The 21,895-nt window shown below is 39.4% G+C and overlaps 1 protein-coding gene across 1 annotated transcript in view; it reads right to left on the bottom strand.

The window, feature by feature from the left end:
- Positions 1–21,895, bottom strand: part of Fam135b (family with sequence similarity 135 member B) — a 185,133-nt gene that overhangs the window by 48,191 nt on the left and 115,047 nt on the right. The gene's annotated exons all lie outside the window — the stretch shown is intronic.

Genomic DNA, 21,895 nt, shown 5'->3' on the forward strand with positions numbered 1-21,895 from the left:
CATGGTCAAGCCATGCCACTGCTATACCATGTTCAATTTAAGATATCAATAATTGCAATATTAAAAACAATTGTAGAAAATAATGAATCAGAAGCTGATAAGGCTGACGGCCCCACCAAGGTTTGTCAGCAGTGACTGCTGTCCACTTAGAAGTCACTTTTCCTGGTTCTCATAGAATGTACTGTAGAAGAAGTAGTAAAGGAACAAAAGAAGTGGAATCTTTTATGTGGGTGTAGTGAAGATTAGAAAGACTATTGTGTGAGCAGCAGATTGTGCTACAAAAGGAAGCTAAAACTATCATATATATAATAGTAAGGAAGCATGTAGTATAGTTCTTTGTGCTGATGTGCCTAATCTGAACTCATATATGAGCATGGTTTCAGAATGGTACATGGTGACATTTGTTTGCAGCTATAGAACTGGTAGAAAAACAATGAGGTTTGTGCAACCAAGAGAAAATGCTTAAGTCCACAGTAGACTCAGTGGAGTGAAAGTATAAACAAGACAATTTTGTTCATCTTTAATAAGACAAGTTGCCTTTCCAACCTAAGAGAGAAGGATGTTCCAGAGCAAATTAAAAGAGAAATATGCTCTAAGAACAGAGAAAGGAATCATTGGGGTAGGTTGTGGATAGTGAAAATTTAGAGATATGGAGGAGTGATAGGAATATTTAGTGGTATTTTACACCTCTGTATTCATCTACTTCCTGTTTGGTCATATGGGAGCAAGCACTGGCTCTTCGTGGTTCCCTGCTGCTCCCTTGTCTATTTTGGGTACAGATGCAGCTTGGAGGATGGACACTTCCATGTGTGGATCTGAATGGTTGGTGATTATGGCAGTATCCTACCTCATACAGTCTCTGTTTTGTTTTATTCAACATAATATTTTCATTGCTTCATTGAGAATTCCATTTCATATCCCCAAATCACACTAGTTTCCCAGGCCTTCTATGTCCTTGCATCTCAACTCTCTGCCCTTGTGACCTCCTTCCCAAGCAAAAGAGAACAAAGAAGTCTAATTTGTGTTTATAAATCTCTGGAGCATGCGCCTTAAATAGAACTGAGCCCTTCTGCTTGAGCATCCCTGCTCGCAGCCATCAACTGTGGAAAGCTATTCTTCAGCATCCTTATCACACTTTTTAAGGATTCCCATCCTGTCTAGGTTGATACTTATTTTTTGAGGGGTGGGAGTTTGTGGTAGGAATGGTGTGGTCACAGAAGCCTTGCATGTCCCTCTGTCTCAAATGAACATCTGTAGTCATCAACATCATTGACAAGTAAGCTTTCCTCTTCTTTACCATTAGCAGGAGCACTGATCATGGGCTTCCCCATGCTTTCTGGTGACAGTAAAGAGCACAAACATGGCCCTGACTACAGTAGGAGCACAGACCCAGACAAGGCCCTCATTGATAGCCTAGACCACATAGACATAAACATGGCTTCAGGTGTCAGTACAGGTCACTCACATCTATCAGGCCCCTGGTGGCAGCAGAGCCCATGGACATCAACATGGCTTCAGGTTGCAGCAAAGACCATGGTCATCTGCCTGACTATCGGTGGCCATATGGGCCAGGCACATCAACAGAGACCATGGCTACAGTGGGAATATGGACCCAGACATGGCACTTAGTGGTATGCACTCAAGAGGCAGAGGTAGTTGGGTTCAAGGTCAGCCTGGTCTACAGATCAAGATCCAGAAGAGCCAAGACTACACAAAGAAACTCTTTTTTTTTTTAAGTTTTTGTATTTTTTTTTTATTTTCTATATTCTTTGTTTGCATTCCAGATGCTTTCCCCTTTCCCAGTTCCCCCCTTCCCATATGTCCCATAAACTCTCTTCTTTCCACCCATTCCCCAATCACCCCCTCCTATTTCTCTGTCCTGGTACTCCCCTATGCTGCTAGATCAAGCCTTTCCAGGACCAGGGCTGTCTCCTTCCTTCCTTCTTGGGAATCATTTGATATGCTAATTGTGTCTTGCATATTCAGTGCTTCTGGCCTAATTAATATCCACTTATCAGTGACCCAAAATCACAAAAGAATACACATGAAACTCTATCTCTACAAAAACCAAATCAAACAAACAAACAAAAGAGATTTTAGCCTTTTCATAATATTGCAGATAAGAGCATATTGTCCTCTGAGAGGCTTCACCAAGCATCTAATCAGACAAATAGATACCCACAGCCAAACAGAGGATAGAGCATGATATTCACATGGAAAAATAGGAGGAAGGATTGCAGGCTCCTCAGGGGATAGAAACTACACAAGAAGACCAACAGGTCAACTGACCTGGACCCTCCAGGCTCTCAAGAGTCTGAACCACCAATCTAAGAATATACACAGGCTGGACCTAATCAACCCCTCTCATATATAGCAGATGTACAGATTGACCTTCATGTGGGTCCTGAACAACTAGAACAGGGGCTATTCCAAAAGATGTTACCTGTCTGTGATATATGTTCTTCTAGCTGCCCTGCCTTGGCAGTAGGACAGGAAGCACCTAACCTCACAGAGACTTGATGTGCCAAGGTAGGGGAATATGTAAGACACCCCTACCTTCTCAAACAAGAAGGAGAGGAATGGAGGAAGTGGGGGGGGTGACTGGGAGGAGGTAGTGAGCAGGATGTTAGGTAAATAAGTAAATAAATAAAACTAAATTCAGTTAAAAAGGAAGGAAGGAAGGAAGGAAGGAAGGAAGGAAGGAAGGAAGGAAGGAAGGAAGGAAGGAAGGAAGGAAGGAAGGAAGGAAGGAAGGAAGGAAAGGAAGGAGGGGGGAGGGAGGGGGAGAGAAAGAAAGAAAGAAAGAAAGAAAGAAAGAAAGAAAGAAAGAAAGAAAGAAAGAAAGAAAGAAAGAAAGAAAGAAAAGAGAAAACAAGCAAGCCCTGGTTTAATCTGTAGGTAGAGAAGGAAAATATTTGAAGGAAATGACTCAGAGTCCTTTGCTGGATACATTTGAGAACCCTTTCAAGTCTCTGTTCTTGTTGCTAACTGAGTGAGTTGAATTGGTCTCGTAAGGGTATGACATATTTAATGGGATCAACACTCTTCTGTATGAGTCACCCTAGGGAAAGAGACCTTGGGTAAGCAAGTCTTTCCAGAAAAGTCATCAGTAGTTGGCTATAAAATCCCCAACATGGAAGGGTTGGCTTAGGATTGAGGAAACACCTGGGCAATATATCTCATGCCCATTACAAATAGCTGCATTTATAGTATCTACTTCACAATGCCTTTGTTTTCTGAGCTCTATTAACCTTGCCTTATATCACTTATATGGGTGATATAAGCCTTATATGGGTGGAGAGCCTTCGGAGGTCAAATGACCTTTCACAGAGGTCCAATAGCAGATAATCTGTTATCAGATATTTATATTATAAATCATAACAGCAAATTACAGTTATGAAATAGCAATGAAATAATTTATGGCTAGGGAATCACTGCACCATGAAGAACTGTACTAACAGGTCATAGCATTAGGGAGGTTGAGAACTCTTATGTTATGTTATGATGTTGTCTGGTCTTTCCAACTTGAACTTAACAGAAACATCACATAGTGAAGACAGGAAACCTTGAGAGTAATTTATAAGGATGTCGCAGTATAGAGTAGGAAAAGGTAGATGAAATTTGAAGCTAAGGAGATGATAGCCTAATAAAATCAGTCCAAGAATAATGAGATTTTAAAAATTAATTTAAATTGCCAAAGGTTTGCAACAAGGGATTAAAATGTATTGATTGACATCTTTCAAAGAGTTAAAAATACCATGTGGACAATATGGTATTCTAAAAACTATAACGAAAATGAAGAATCAAATTGAAGGGAGTCTTAATTCCTCAGTGCAAACTAGCTTAGACTATGGGGTGACACTGAGCTAAAGAGGATGGAATTGACTAAACTGGTTCAGGTAGTTGGGTCCTTCCCCCTGAGTCTATATTCAGCCATTATATCACTGCAGTTTTCCTCAGGTGAGCCTCTCTCCTCACTGTACAGGGTTAACTTTGGCATATACTTTTGAAAAGTAACTCATCTTGGAAAGAACTTACAGAATGCTAAGTGGATTGCCTGTAATACTATACAGAAAAACTTAAAGTGTTCTAGTTATTGTTTGCCTGGTATAAATGCTATATACCCTTAATTATGTTTCTTATATTGTCAGAGAATAACAGTATCACAAAACGATTTTGTTAAAGAATAATTTAAAATAATTGGAGTCAAGAGTTTTACCATAAAATTCAGACTCCATATGCCTTTGTGTCCATTTGCCTAGCTGTCAGAATCACTGATTTGCTTTGGTTTGTTTTCTCTTATTATATTAAGATTGAGTAAAGACTAGCAGAACTTATATATCGCAGTGATTATGTGAGACGCCCCAGGAACAGTAGGAAATCCTGTTTGATGAACCTAAAGATAGCTCCATTATATTGATCTCATTTGACTTCCAAGTACTGTGGGAAAGTAGGTACTCCCATTTCTCTTTTCAATGTTGAATAGAGCTATAGAAAGAGGAAAATAAAATTTAGTATCACCAAACATAATATGCAGCTCTGAGTTCAGGATTTTGTTGCAGATTTTTCTAGAAAACGCATATGTATAGGTGTGCATTTACTGCATGTATGTATATTTTACAACATGTAGAGACATGACCAAAAGATGGAGAATGATCTCAAATGTTTCTGGGTTTTCTTTTATAACAATGTGACTTGGAGATCTTTCAGATTAGACCAAGACTAAGACAAAAGAACACCCATTTTCACTTCACGGATCAAAAGACTGGGGCTCTCAATGAATTAAAAGAGCCAGACAAGGTGATTCTGCTTTCTAGTGAAAGAAATGGCTCTTTGAGTTTATGTTGAGGCAAGGGCTCTCTGAAAAGGCACATGCTCAGAGAGAGGGGATGTGGAGGGAGGGAGGGAGGGAGGGAGGGAGAGAGACAGAGAGAGAGAGAGAGAGAGAGAGAGAGAGAGAGAGAGAGAGAGAGAGAGAGAGCGCTGGCTATGAGAGAACAGATGCTCAGCAGTGGTCTGCTTGCTGTGACAGAGGCATTAACAGTAACTCCTGCAGTGTCTCCATTTACTGTGACTAAGTAGCAGTAAAAGCTGAAAGAGGATTATAAAGGCATCAAGTCCAGCAGCCACAATGCTTCCGGCAGTCCTGAAAAGCTGTTTTCCTGTCCTTTCTCCTTCTCAAAATTCCATCCTCTTACCTCCATGGCCTTCTTTTGGAAAGTAAGCCAGAAACTAATGAGGAGAGTAAAGAATCCTTAAAATTTGTTTAAATTAACTTCTACATTATATTTTAATTCTACTATCACATACACATACATACATACATACATACATACATACAGACAGACAGACAGACAGACACACACACACACACACACACACACACACACACACACACAGATACCCTGATTCTCTCACATATCCCCCTACCCGAGTTAATTTTCCTCCCTCCTCTTCTCTTCTCTTTCTCTCTCTTCTCTCTCTTCTCTCCTCTTCTCTCTCTTCTCTCTCTTCTCTCCTCTCCTCTCCCCTTTCTCTCTCTTCTCTCCCTCTCCTCTCCCTCTCCTCTCCCTCTCCTCTCCCTCTCCTCTCCCTCTCCTCTCCCTCTCCTCTCCCTCTCCTCTCCCTCTCCTCTCCCTCTCCTCTCCCTCTCCTCTCCCTCTCCTCTCCTCTCCTCTTCTCTTTCTTCTCTTCTCTTTCTTTTCTCTCTCTCTCTCCTCTCTCTCTCTCTCTCTCTCTCTCTCTCTCTCTCTCTCTCCCCCTCTCCCCCCTCTCCTCCTCCCCTCCCCCTCCCCTCTCTCTCTGTCCTTGTGGTGGTTTTTTAGTTTGTTTTGCTTTGATTGGGGGTTGTTGCAAGCCCCATACAGGTAGTCACAACTACTGAACAGACTTCACGACCACAAATGTGTCATCTGTGTTACATGCCATTTCAGAAGAGGGAGTAGAATGGGCTTTGGGGAAGAATGTGGCAGTTTCTGTTTTCTAGATATGACATGGCAATTGTAATGAAATTTGAATTTTAAAAATAGGCCTCGATGTCATATGGATGTTTTAAGAAAGACATAAAAATTTTTTGGTGAATCTTTATAAGGCTGATTCATTATCATTACAGAGGTGGGTAAGGAGATTAAATGCTATCCTAAGCTGCTCTCCTTAAAAGTGGCTGGAGAACATTATTTAAAAATAAATCCCACTGTCCCTAATTTATGCAAGGGTGTAACTTTTTGGAATTGGTTAATACAGTGTAGAAAAATCACATTAGCCAGCAATGCATGCCCACAGAGCCCATGTGTATCTTCAGAAGCCAATACTTATCCATCAGAGTAGCATGAAGTACTAAAACGTATAAGGAAAAAGCACTTAGAAGCCAACTTTTCAAAGTCTGGAATGAAATCTTTACTAGCAAAAGAGGAATCAAACAGAACAGGGACACTGTCAGGGAGCACATAAGCTCATAAATGGTGACTTATTCTGGAATTGGCTCAGTCCACAAGCAGATACACAACAAAAGACAGCTGTCTCTTCCTTACTGTGGATGAACTAAATCGCGTGTGGATAGGAAATAGTCATACAGGTAGATAAAGGTGAAATGGAGTCCTAGGTCAAGGCAACACAGAAGACAGTTTTGTTGTCTATGTGTTTGGTTTGATTCAGTGCTACTGTCACATTGGACAGAGATCCTTTAATCTGAGTATACTGCAGGCACTTTATCTACAAAGAGTGGTCACACAGAAGGCAGGCACCACAGGACTGCTATTAGCATAAGGGAGGCCATTCAGGTAACATGTTGAAGCAGTGCCTGTTTTTTATTTTTTGTTTTTGTTTTTGGCTTTTTGTTGTTGTTGTTTTAATACATTTTTTTATTTTATTAGATATTTGCTTTATTTACATTTCAAATGGTATCCCCTTTTCCTCATTACCCCTCCAAAAGCCTCCTATCCCATTCCCCCTCCCCCTGCATTTCAACACACACCCCCACTTTCCTGACCTGGCATCCCCTTACACTGGAGCATCGAGCCTTCACAGGACCAAAGCCTCTCCTTTCTCTAATGTCTGAAAAGGCCATCCTCTGCTACATATGTAACTAGAGGCATGGGTCCCTCTATATGTACTTTTTTGGTTGGTGGTTTAGTTCCTGAGAGCTCTGGAGACACTGGTTGGTACCTATTATTGTTCCTCCTATGGGGCTGCAAACCTCTTCAGCTCTTTGGGTCCTTTCTCTAGCTCCTCCATTGGGGACCCTAGAAGCAGCTGCCTGTTGAAAGGGTAATTGTACACACTCACAGCCACAGTCCCTGATAGACTGCCAATAGTGAACACATGCCTGCCAATAGTGAACCCTAACAATCAACCCACTAAAAACTGCATAACTATGGCCTACTTAACAGCTATTGGTAACTTGCAGCCATGTGCTATAGTTTAGACACAGATTCTGGATGCAAATAGGTCTCTCCTCCTGAATTAGCCCCTCATTAACCACATAGTACTTTTTTTAGAGAGGCAGTTTGCTGATGTAGGAAGTGGGGATTGCGACAGGGTGAGGCATATAGTTAACTGATCTGATGTTAGTTAAGCTTTACTTTGTATTACATTTATTAGTTGCCAGAATATACAAAAGTCAAACCATTTTGCATGCTCTGGATACCACTTCTATGTATATACATACTTCTCAAATATATACTGCTTCATCTAAGTATAAGGCTGGGCTCCAGATCTTTGAATTGCATACTTATGATTGGGCATCTTGCCAGGTTCACAGAGACATCTGAAACTAGCTGATTGTCTCTTCCTTATGTAACTTTGCTTATTTCCCCCTGGCCTTTGCCACTGGATCCCTCTTGGTCCAACACTCAGGAAAGCCAAAAAGTTCTAGGATACGAGTACCTTTATGACTTCAAGAATCTGCTACTCTAGGATTTTACGTGTGGCATTTGCAGCGTTCTGCTCTAGTTTCAGCTCTTTCAACCAAATTGCTAAAAGAAAGTCCCACAGAAGGGCTCATTGCTCTGTGCTTCCCATTGTCTGCAGCCACAGACTACACACTAGTTTTCTTCCTCACTCATTTACAAGTCAAACTACAAATTCTCTGGTGAGGCATTCAAGGTCACCTGCATTGCAAGCCTTCTTTAGTCCCTCATATGTACCTTCGTTGACTAATCCATATTGACCTCTCTCTACATTGCCTAGACACTTCCAGGGTAAAAATGCTATGCTAGTCATCTCTGGACTGGATATAATCCAACCCACTCATAGTCAATGAATACATAGAATAGCCAAATGAGAGACTACAGCATCCTCTATGGGGTATTGAGGCTCAAGACATCATGAGCTGTTTAGCACACAGCTATGGCTTATCCAATTTACCCGAGCTGTGTCCTTCTTCAGAATCCTGGGACATTCTGAACTCATGGACGTGAACTAGAATTTACCACTGCAAAGAAAATACTATGCAAAGAAAATACTACTTGGCCAGGCTTAATATGAATTGCATGTATACTTTCATAAGTTACCCTTTAGTAGTGTTCTTTATGTATCGTTATTATTTTCTTTTTTAAACTTGACTAGCTCATATTAACTATTTGTAATTTCTGAAATAAGCATTTCCACAAAAGTAAGGTTTTCTGTCAAGATATACCAACATATTTGCTGCTACAATTATGTGAAACTAGATATGTGGATTGGTATTAATGTTCTAGGTATTTATTTAAAACATATGTGTGTTCAATCAGATTTCAGTCTAGAATGGTGTGATAGTTGACCGTGGTTGTCAAATTCACAGGATTGAGAACATCTATGAGATTAAGAGAGCAGGCTTCTGAGTGTTCTCTAAGGCTGTGCTCCAAGGTGTCTCAGTCAGCAGTGCCTTGACCTAATTAGTGGTCCACTCATGATGGATTCAAAAGTTGATGGACAGTTGAGAGGGGATATAGCTGTGGAAGCTGGGGCCTGGGTGGAGGCAGTAGTGCTGGAGGCATATGGTGAAGGCCCTTTTCTAACTCTGTTTCCTGCTGCTGTGAATGGAGCAACTGTGTTCTACCATGCTCCTTCACTCTGAAGTTCTATCTCATATATCCTAGGATAGAAAGACAAACTGAAACTATGAACTAACACAAGTCCTTCATTATGTCCTTAACCTTGAGTTTTGTCATCAAAATTAAGTTTGGTTAGCAAAAAAAAGCTATGAATAGTTGCTTCATGAGCATTCCTCACCCAACTGCAGTAAGACCTTTAAGGCCTATGCTCCATTTCTGATAATTCAGTGACTTCTACTGCTATTCTATTTGAACTGATGAAAACACAATTAATGCTGTGCAAAACATTACTAAATAGTTATTTATTGTTGGACCTTTATCAAATGTCCTGTATTATTTAATAGATTTATCGAATGTAAGAGTTTCAGTTCTCATGGTAAGGGGAACAGAGGGCTATACTGGAAAACATGGTGCTGATATGAATATCCAGCATGGGCCAACATGGATAATTCTGCACATTATAGGGTTGTGAGTTAGCATTAAATGGCCAACACTGGATGTCTGAGAAACTCCAATATAAATAGTGACGTTATGCATTGTGTAACTATTTTCAGAGTAATTCCACATTTGTATGACTTTTGCATAAATGTGGCCAGGAATTTAGAAATTGGATGTTTTTGCATTTACCAGCCAAACCCTCCCCTCTCTCCCTCTCTCCCTCTCTCCCTCCCCCCTCTCTCTGTCTCTCTGCCTCTCTCTCTCTCTCTCTCTCTCTCTCTCTCTCTCTCTCTCTCTCTCTTTCTTTGTGTGTGTGTGTGTGTGCATGTGTATACACCGCCATGTGTCTACCTCCATGAGGGTGCATGTGCCTTACCTCTATTAAGACTGTGCACCAGCATGTGCCAACACGTGGCTGCCTGACTCGTGGTTTATGCCATGGCCTTTGTCTGGAGTGAATAAAGTGTATCTCATCTCTTAGCTTTCCTCTTTGTCTGGAACTGGAGCTTGGCTTAACACTTAACAATGCAATAAAATAAGTCTTGCCATTTATACCCCATTTGTAGTGTGGAAAGTAACTTACAAGTAACTCTTGCAGCTCTCAGGCCAGGCACATGGCAGGTGAAGAACTCAGGACTGAGCTGGCTCTAAGAGCTTTGTGTTCTGACTCTGAACTGTCTATTGCAGTAGTTTGATCAATTTGAACAGTCATCTGTGTTCACAAGATGCAGTTCAATTGACTTTCTTACCAAGTCGGAGCTTAGGTTTAAAGAGGAAACCTGTTCCATCAGTGGCAAAAAGAATAAAGCTCCCTCTTGCTACCTTTGTCTTTGTTACTAACCAGCTGTAGTTGGGGCAAATAAGTCTCCCTGTCCAGCTTCCAGTGCCTTCTCTGCCAGACACACCTGGACAGTCTAACTATTACTGCTAATTGATTCTCCCAGAATCACCTGGGAGAAGGGCCTCTGGGTGTGCCTGTGTGCGCATTGATCACATGAACAGATGGGGCACATTCATCTGAAATATGAGCAAGACCGTAACCATGTAACGTGTGGGATCCTGGCTTGTATAAAATGGAGAACGTGAGCTGTATACTAGAGTTCATTTGCTCTCTGCATATTGACTAGATGTGATTCAGCAGCTGCTTCAAGCTCTTGTTGCTATGACTTCTCCCCCTGTCCATGATAGGCTGTGCCTTGAACTGTGAGTTAAAATACGGCATTTCTCTCAAGTTGTTTTTTTTTTTTTTTTAAATCAGCAATAGAAAAGAGATAAAGACAACTCATTTCACACTTCCTCAGTCCTATGACTCATTATCATCACTAGGCATGATTGACTGTCCATGACTTAAAAATCTATTTATTAACCCCAAATTAAAATATATTCCTGATGCCTTTCTACTTATATTGAGATCTTTCCTTTTATGAATCATCATATGAATGACTACTAAGAAGTCATACAGATGGCTCTGGCCAAAGCAGTACTGGTTCTGTGTCCATCTTCTTTTATATATGGATTATACATTGCTGCACCCTGTGATTATCTGTGGTTGGTTGAAGCAGACTTTAAAAGAATGAGTCCTCAGTGGACTATGTGTGACATCTTCAGCTTTCTACTAGTTCTTGTGTACTTATGACCTATAGCCCTGAGTGGAGTTATCACCAGGGGAAGAAGCCAGTGGACAAAACACCAGTTCTCCAGTCTTAATAAGTTTCCAACAAGGAAATAACATTAAATAATAATCCTAGCCTCTTTCTTCTATTTATTAAATAGAAGAAAGGATGAGCTTTGAAAAAGAAACTGGGCAATTCCCTATCCTGCAGGTGAAAGCATTCTTCAGTGGAGACCATAGTACCCACTACTGAGGCGTCTCTATAGTAAGATATTGGGATTAATATCCATGTATTACCTTAACCAAGAATGTTAGCTAAAAATCTTCAGTTTTTCTCATTTGTGACTTTGGTTTTCCACCAGTATTGCTGCTTCTCTTTTCAATGCTTAAGACAGGTGTAATTATGAAGTATATTTACAGAGGTATAATAGGTCTAGAGACATTGATTAAAATACCCCCAGTTTCATAATTACTGAGAGACACATCTGGACTTCCAAATCAAAGCCTAGCTTAAAGCCAAAAGTTTTCCCACAAGGTAGTATTCTGTGTTCACCTAAAATCACAGTTCTGAAGTTGACTGTTAGCTTCTGAATTGAGAAGCAAGACAGTGTGACCAGAGATAATTAAAAATAGCAGCAACAAGAAGAAATAGCCACCAGAACAGCATGATTAATTATGAACCATATGAAAGTCCCAACAAAGGCCAGTCCAAGCCTCAGGGGTTCCTTCCGATAACATAATCCCAGATATCTCTACAGAACAGAGGGCCTATCCCTAAAAACACTGTGGCCATTGTGTTTCTTCATACTAGACAATTACCACAGGTCAGTCCAGTGACTTAATGAGTCAAAATTGTATACTTTTGAGAATTTATATGACTTATACAAGGAAACAATTAACATCCACAATTGCTGCCTAATGATGAGCTCTATGGCCTGTTGTATGAATCTCTCTCCTTGACACCCTTGATGGACTTTGGACATGTGACCGATTCTGCAGGGAAACTGAAAAGAAGATAAGAGCTAACCAGCATTGAAAACATAATATGCATTCTGATACCACACAGACACACACTCAGATGAATTCTCATGTCTCCTGACTTGACACACATAGACTATGGAGAGTTTATTTGACTGTGGGAAGGGGAAGCAAAAGGAGACTGTCTGTCTCCAAACTGGTTTCCAGAATGGATGCAACTCTTATGTGACCGTGATGTACTAGTACTAGAGACCACATTTCTCCTTTGTCCTGCTGTGGATTGACCCAGGAGAAGAAAGTAAGGAAGAACTGGGACCAAGTTTCCATAGTCTGGTAAATATTTCTGCCTTATACTTAGTTATTTTCATTACTGAAGACAGATCCCTCATCAGACAAATTCTAATACAAAGAACTACAAATTGAAATATCTATCTATATCTATCTCTATACCATTTTACATACATACCATTTTACAAACATATTGATAGAGACCCTAGGACAGTAAATGCCTTGATTAAGGAGACTAATGACATTACAACAATGTAGTACAGAAAATAATTAACAATCTACTGTGAAAGAACTGAATCTACCTATCAAAACATTTACAGCTTCCTCACTTTGATTCTCTAGTATTTTTTCATTTGTTCATTAGAAGCAATTTCCCAAACCGCATACCTTTCGGCTTTTTATTAACTGTTAAAAACTGTATTCTTAATATTCAATTTAAGTGAAAATGACTACAACTCGAACAAGTAATTTAGTTGTCAGATCATCCTAAGACCACAAACAACATTTTGATGAATGTCGTTTTATTTACATCCTTGCTTGAAGGAAGGTTTTGATTTTAAGGGAAAATATTATAAGTCTCTGATTAAATCTGAAATATATATATGTATATATAATCAAAGAGTCACCACAAAGGATGTGTAAGAGATCCAAGACCTGAGTGTTCAGTGCAATGAACTAGGCCTCCACCTAGATTAACATGAAAACTTTGGAAATTCATTTCGTGAAATTGAGATCAAGGGCAAAGGCAAGGGCAAGAGAAGTGATTCCTCCCAGATGAATTCTTTGTGTGGAAATGCTGACTCTACAAAACCACATGCAATATATATATACATATGACCACTGAAACATTACACAATATGTCAGATGCCTCATACATACATACCTACATACATACATACATATTAGAGTCTAACATAATAGAACTAAAATGAATTGGTAACAATAACGAGGACTGTCATAATCCATTGTATTCTTTTAATTAAGCTCTTAATAATAGTCTTAGTACACAGTCTTATATTCTCTTACACTAAGAGTATACTTAAAAGTAAGAGGAAGTAGGCACAAGGTGGAGCAGGAGACAATGACACCTGTCATACTTGTCATTTTCAATTGTCTAACCGATTCTTCTTCTCCTCCCCCTCTTCTAACCCTTCCTCCACTCCTGCCCTGATAACCCTCCTTCTTTCTCCCTTCTCTTCTTTGTAATCTAGTTCTCCTTCTTTTCTCCCCTTTTCTTCTCTTTTCCTTCTCCCCTTCTCATCTTTCTCCTCTGCCTTCTAGTGCACCTCATTCTTTACAATGAGTTGAAGCATCAACCTTATTTGATGTCTTTTATTGCTCTAGGTATTATTATCTCTCACATCCAACAGAAAAGCTGAGAATTGGAATTTAGCTTACTAATGATGAGGAGTGGAGGAATTTCATTTCCCTTACAAATTTCCATTTATGTATTTAAATTGAAGAAAGATCAACTTAAAACAGAGAAAAGAGACAATATATAAATACAACGGAAGCCTGTAAATCATGGAAGTCCACTTAACTAGCTATCTTAATAGCAGGGAAGAGGCAGCAATATTCAGTGGGTTAAAACTCACTATAAACAGGAGGGAGAGATAGACTCTCTGTACCTTCGGCAGCACTTGAGATCAGAGTTTTAGGTCTGGTCTCATCCTGCCTTAAAGTGACTTTCCTATACACTACAGTGTCTTTGTTTGGAGGTGTTTCTACCAACAACAAAAATCTAAATCTGGACATCCTTCCTATTTTTTTTTCTGCCTTGCTATGACCTTACTTTTCCTGGAATAAGCACGTTCTGCCCTGGAATCAGTTGTCTTTTCCTTACTGGGCACCAATACTCTGAACTTTTGCCCTATCTCATCAGATTCCAAGTGGGTAGGTGTTAGCCCTACAGTGCTCCTCCATATAGACAGACCTCAGAATATGTGCGTTTATCTCATACCAAATGGCTCTGTTGCTTCCCTCCCTCAAAGGCTGCACTCACTAATATCTTCTTTTAGGCCATGAGTCATTTTAGCTAATGCAGTCATATTTCAGAATTAAGTAGAAAATATATGTCTCATCTGTGTCTGTGCAGGAATAATTTATCCAATATCATTTCTCTAAAGGTACTAAGGGGAAAAAGAAATGGAAAAATTATTTTTCCATGATTTCTTCATTCCAGTTCATTTAGTCTATCTAGTTTTCCAAGCAGCACATAAATTTCAGTACAGTTTGGTAAATTCTGGAACAATGTGATACGCACACTCTACTGTAGCTCAGCTAGACACACTCATGCCATACTGGGGACAGCAAGAAAAGTGCTAAGAACAGTTTAGAAGAAATAGGTGGGCATTGACAAGACTAGAAAAATTGTCATCACATGGGAAAGAACAAGTATTTATAATGGAGATGAAAGCCTCTGAGGAAGTGAAAGACCACGGCAATGTTGGGTTAGGAGGAAGCACGTCTTGATACATTGATGATGAATTGAAGCTAGCTTTAGAGGTATAAGACAGAATAGAGGTCTCCATTGTCTGGTCTGATGAAAAATATAAGAGTTTTCACCTCAAGTTAGCCATAGTGGCAATGGAGTGGAGTATAAGTACAGAGACAGAAGCAAAGAAGTAAGCTGAAACAGCTGCTGAGTTAGTCAATAAGTAAGAATTAGGACAGAGCCCAGGCAGTGGAGGGGGGAAAGGATGAGGTGGGAAAACAAGTATGTATGTCAGTAGCAATCAATCCCGCAGATGTGAGAGAAAATGGATTGGGGATGGTTCTGAGGTTTCTGGAGAAGCAGTTAATAAACCACCTACAGAAAAATTCAGGATCCAAGATTTTCCCAGCTACAAAAATCTCTAGTCTAGCAGCCCCAATCCAAATCCACATATAATAGATCTTACTCAATTTTATTTTTTCCTATCTGTAAAATAGAAAAAATTACTAATAGCCTCCCAGCAGAGTTCTACAGCAAGATAAATCAGAATATGTCTAAACAGGCTTAACATGGTAGAGGTCAAAAGACAGTTAAGATTTGATACTATGTTTTAGCTAATACTATTCTTTAGTATAAAGGACAGTCCTCAGCAACTTATCTCAGTGTTGTATTCTCAGGCCCTCAATGTGTGCAGGGAAGGCTATGGCAGTTAAATAAAGCAAGAGGATGCAAACACTTTGGGACCAAGAGCACACTATAGAACCCAAGTCACATGTCATCCTTACTTGTTAATTTGCAGAAAGGTTCACTGATGCACTTTGGTGAGGTGTCTGGACTCCCCACCTTCTTACCCAGCCTCCTTTCTAACAATGACTCGGGTCCTAAAACACATGCGAATAGAAATCCAGAGTAATTCCACAGAGCCTCAAAGTACTTCTCAGAGCACTGATTTGTGAAAGTTCTCTTGGGAATAAAAATGAACTCAATATGGAGCATGATTCTATGGTCTACCCTGATAGGCAATTCAAGGAAGCAGGGTTAATTCTTAACAGTGAGTAAGGAGACCACTTTCTAGTGATAAATGCTGGCGCAGACTGTGAAAATGAATGGCATAGTTGACATACTCCAGAGTTTGCACTGGGAATGATTTAAATGCATGAATCCAAGAAGGTCACACTTCATGCCTATTCTAGAAATAGGAGGTCTTGAGTGGAAAAATGACCACAAGGTATTTGGTGCAAATTAAACTAGATGATTCAAAGGAGTCATTTATGAGAAAATTATAAACTATGCATAGATGCTCAAATATCATAGTGAAACATTAGCTAATTTTGGTGGTTTGAATAAGAATGGCCCACATATGCTCTTATATTTGCGAATGCCTAGTAATCAGGGAATGGCACTATTTGATAAGAAGGTGGTGGCCTTGTTGGAATAGGTGTGGCCTTGTTGGAAGAAGTGTGTTACTAGGGGTCAGCTTTGAGATTTTTTTTCAAAAGCTCATGCTAGGCCCAGTTTCTTTCTCCCTCTCTGTTTGCAGAGCAGGATATAACTTGCTTCCTTTCCACCACCATGCTTGCTGCCACGCTCCCTGCAATAAAGATAATGAACCAGTGCTCTGAAACAGTAAACAAGGCCCAATTAAATACTTTCTTTTATGGAATTTGTCTTGGTCATGGTGACTCTTTACAGTAGTAGAAGAATGACTAAGACACTAAAAATTAATAATAAAAATAAATTTAAAAATCCAGTTTAATTAAAACTAACCAGAAACAAAATCTCCTGGGGAGTAGGAGACTGTCTACAGTGGGAGCCACAAAGTTATGGGGGGGAGAGGCATGAATCTAACAAATGTACTCTATATAAATATATGAAAATGTCTCAGTGAAACAGTATTCGGCAAAACCAGAACGGGGAAGTGGGAAGGGGTGGGTGGGAGGACAGGGGAAGAGAAGGGGGCTTACGGGACTTTCGGGGAGTGGGGGGCTAGAAAAGGGGAAATCATTTGAAATGTAAATAAATTATATCGAATAAAAAAAAGAAGCAAGAAAAAAAATATATGAAAATGTCATAATATATTTCTATATAAGTAACATTCGTCATTAAAAACATACTTTCCATGAGATAAAATATGGCTACAACCAAAATCTATAAAGTTATAAGTAACAAGATTTATGGCTATTAGAGGCCAGGAGAAATTTAAGTAAGAGTTGACCTATCTCATGAATTTAGGGCTAGGAACTTTCAGAGAACCAGTGTCATTCAAATACATAGTATTTCTTGAATGATAAATACATGTTCAGGGAGACAATGATCATTATAATGAGAGAGATCTTTAGTCTGCATTGAAGTAAACAACTTTTGCAGGGAGATAAACTTTAAACTAGGTAGAAAGGAAAGGGATACAGGCAATGCCTCTGTGGACAAATAGTACATATCCTGAATCCCAGATTCTCACCAAGGAGAAGTAGTAGTAAGACGAAGGAATTATCTCATGTGTTACAAAGTAAACACAGGAATTAGTAACACTCATGTTGGGCTCATGGCAACTGGGAGCTTGGCTGTTTCTGGTCTAAGATAAAGAACAGGTGATGTTCAGAAGGGAAAATCAGCCTTTCAAATTCTGATTCTTCCACACGGAGTTTGACAAAGTCGTCTTCCCAATAGAATGTTCAAATCACATATACTATCCTATCAGAAAAGAGTTACAGTCCTAATTACATCATCAAGGATAAAGCTGAGGCGTACGCCACATAACTTAGTAGCTTCCTCAGGTTCTTGAGCTGTGGTATCTACAAATGCAGTTTTATGATGTCTGTGATGCTGGAACATAATTAAAACTGCAAAGTTTGAACGACTCTGAAAATCTACAGTTCCTTCCTTTATAAAGCATGAAAACAAGGGAGATACAATGGGACACAAGAAGATGGATGCTGCTTTTAAACACCCATGAGAGAGACTCACAGTGCTTGGTAGTTCCCTCTTGGTAGCCTATTAAGTGTAAGTAATTCAAATCATATACTGAATATTACCACTCCATTTCAAATTGTGAATCTGGTAATGAAGGCACATCTAACCTCCATATTAAGCATAATCATATTGTAATAGAGGAATATTTAGTGTTTGTGGTGATGTTATATCTTCATTACTTCCAAATACATGAGAAAAGAGACTTTAGGGGAAAATAAAACTGAATCCATGTAAGTGTAGTTCTTGAGTTAATGTCATTTGTGCACATGAAAAAAAAGTAGTAGTATTTTTTATTTCTAGTGCTTCTAATTATAGATTACTAAAATTAACAAGAAAATTAAAAACAGCAGGAGAAGCAGGAGAAAGGAGCTGTGATATCTTCAAAGTTTACTTTGTGTCAGTCACCATAATGGCATTAACCATGAGGACAATCATGAAAATCTCAAGTCTGGCAATGTGTCTTCTTTACCATCACAGATCAATTGGGTACCTATACAAAAGGAGCAGACATTTGAGTTTTGTGGAGTTCGTGAGCAACTAAGCTCAAGTCATGGTCCCTAGACAAAAATGGCACTTACTTCTCAGAGTCTTAGTTTTCTCATGTATAGACAGACATCCATGGAAGCTATAGGACCCAGAAAAGCCAAGCTTGATGGTGTGTGCTTGCAATGGCAGTACTCAGGAGGTTTAGAAAAGATGATTGCTGTGAGTTCAAAGCCAGCTTGTGCTACAATGAAACGCCTGGTCTATTCCTTCCCTACACAGTATAAAAAATAAATTAATTAAAACATCCCAAACTTGCAATCAAAATGAAACAAACAAAAACAAAACTCAGAAGAGATACTGTGTGCAGAACCTGAGTACTGGGTAACACATGCAATTTAATTAATAACTGTCCTTCCTAAAGGTTATCTTTTATTTTTCCTAGACATTGAGCTTCTTGACTTGTAAGATGAGGGGTTACTTTATAAAGACCTGATTCAATGCTGTGCTTCCCTACAAATGTACACACACACACACACACACACACTCACACACACACACACACACTCACACACACACTACAACCAACCAGGCTACTCAGCTTAAGAAATTTATTATCTAGCACAGGAAGTACACCCTTTGAAAAAGATAAGTTGAAACAAATTATGGGGGAAAGACCACTTCTAATACTCCAAGAGTAAATGCAAGTTGAGATAGTTGAGATGATTTCCATAAATTAACAGGCAGTGATAAATATCCCGAATTTACTGACTGGGCTAACCCAGCACATGTGGACTCGGTAACTGCCAATAAAAATCACAGAGAGAACACTAGCAATTTGGTCTCCATAGAAACAGAAGGTAATATCCCATCCCTGTTACTAGATGGATCTTTTATTATTTCAATCTTTGAAAGGGGATTTTTCAAAGTGATAGAAACTATCACATATAGTCAATTATTCATAACAATGGAGATAGAAAGCATAGGTGGTCAATGTTTCTTTAGCCCTGCTGATTTTTCAGGGACAAAAGGGAACATTGGTGAGGGGAATGGCTGACATTTGGAGACTGTATATCATAAGTTCAGTACTGCTAGGATTGTTCAGCTAGGAACATGACCTTCACAGCTTTCATCACAGAATTGACATCCTGACCTCAATCACTGAACACAAGTTCAGCAGGTACCAGTGTCCAGAACCCTCACGAATTCAACCATCACTCAGCATAAGCTATAAATATTGTAAATATTGTAAACTGAAAGTGCTGGGTTGGGACTGCAAACGTACAAAGGACATGCAGTTTAAGGCAGAAGATCAAGAAAACTAACAACAAATGCTGTGAAGGAAAGGGCAATCCTCATCACTGTTGGCAGGTTCATCACCCAGTTAGTGCTGCAACCAGTCTGGAAATCAGTTTGTGGAATTTTTCAAAAGGCTGAAAGTGAAGTGGCACTGTGAGATTCTTTTCTAACGTATATAACCTCACTGTATCTGAGAAGCTGGCTATATTTCTAGTATGAGGCATGATTTCCCTCCTCTTGAGTGGGCTTTAAGTCCAATTAGGAGTTGCTGGTTGCACAAACCTGTGAGTGCCATTTCTTTCAACTTTATGCATTTATTTCATGCTGAGCATTGTTGAGATTCATAGGTGCTGCAGCTGGGTAGGATTCTTTAATTGCTTCCTTCCCTTTAATGGCTTCCCTCCCTTTGCACAGTATTTTCTGGAACCATGGAAGCTAGATGACAGGAAACAGGCTTTAGGGTCAGAGTCAGCTATAGTCATCCCAGTCACATAATGTAAGGGTGTGTTGTCATCAGCCATAAAACTCCACCCTTAACCCATGAGTGTCATCCAAAGGCTCCATCAGTAATATTTATTCCTTTAGGAGTCATGTGGGCTATCCTGATCAGTCATTGAAAAGAAGGTTTCTTAAGCCTGGCACTGAGTATTTTGTTTGTTTTTTTCTGTTCTGTTTTTATCTATATCTCTTTTGAGGAACATTATCAGCTGGCTTATATTTATAATTCCTTAGTACATTCTAAATCATATCATTATATCTGTAAGCAAGTGTACTAGTACCCTTTATCAAAGAATCTCCTCTTTAAAGCAAATGGAAACCATCACAGAAGAAAGTTGGACACAATTCAGAGAAAACATTTTATGTGGTAGCCCAGCCTCCATGGATACACCTACATTACAGCTCCTGAATCTGTCTCAGGGAACATTGCGGGAAAGGGGGTGTAGAGATTGTAAGAATCATAATACCAAGAAGTCAGCTGTAAGCAGTCTTTCCAGAAATGCATGTATAAACAAGACTGGAACAATGGTAATACTAATAAATCTGCTAATGTGAAAGGGGCAGTTTTTGCCCAGGGTCTCACATTTAGACAGAGAACTACAAACAACTAATGGCTCCTGGGTGAAGAAAAATTAGCCTCTCTCAGGGATGAGCCCCATGTAGGTCTTCCAATACAGAATCTGAAACCATTTCCGTAAAAACAATAAAACAGACTCATCAGGTTGTGTTTACATATTTGTACATACATCATCACCATCATCATCATCATCATCATCATCAAAAAAAGAGGTTATCAACTTGAGAGAGGAGGGGAAGACATGGAAACAGGATACCTAAGGGCCTGGAGAGAGGAAAGGGGAAGTGAAATGAGTTGTAATTCTGTATCAATTAAAACCAATTTTTAAAAATTCAAAAGCATAAATATGACCCAACTATACCACTTCTTGGCATAAGGCCAAAGAACGTAATATCCTGCTCTGCAGATACCTAGACAGGCATATTCATTGCTACTTTATTAACAATGCCTAGGAATTGGGAAAAAACATAAACTTCCCTCAGCTGTTAAATAGGTAATGAAGAGTTGTACCCATACACAGCATAACACTATTAACCTGCAAAGAAAAACGAAATTTTTAGGCAAGTAGATGAAATTTCAAAGGATCATAATGAGTGAGGGAACTATGACACAGAAACCAAATATCACATCTCTTACATTTGTGGATGCTAGACTTTTAGATGGGAGTATACAAGCTGGAGTAACCGTACACACCAGGAAAGTAAAAAGACACCATGGGAGGTGAGAAGGAGCATCAGAAAGGCAGAGTGTAGGGCACAGTTGCTACTCTATCTACCAAAATAATGGGAATGCCGTGCTTTATTGGGGAGCTAGGATGGAGAACCATCCAGAAGGAGAGGAATGAAAGACTAAATATGGCTGAAAAGTCATCAAAAGAGATTATTTTATACTTAGGTGGGTGAGTGGGAAGGTCAGAGGGGACCCCCAGAGACAAAGGGAAATGGGAATGGGGTGTAGAACTCTTGGAGGGAGGGCTGAGCAGGGGGGCAACATTTGGAATATAAATAAATAAAACAACTTAAAAAATAAATTCTGGATGAGTCATGAAAATGCATATCTATAGATAGATAGATAGATAGATAGATAGATAGATAGATAGATAGATACATGGGCTGGAGAGAGTTCAGCCATTAAAGGCTAGGCTCACAACCAAAAATAAAAGATAGAGAGAAACAGACAGACAGAGAAAGACAGAGAGACAGAAACAGAGATTAAATAAGTAGATTAAGGTAATTCAAAAGGAATAATAGTTTAAGCTATTCACACATCAATGTAAATCAAGCCTG

This window comes from Apodemus sylvaticus, chromosome 17, assembly GCF_947179515.1.
Source record: "Apodemus sylvaticus chromosome 17, mApoSyl1.1, whole genome shotgun sequence".
Taxonomy (NCBI): domain Eukaryota; kingdom Metazoa; phylum Chordata; class Mammalia; order Rodentia; family Muridae; genus Apodemus; species Apodemus sylvaticus.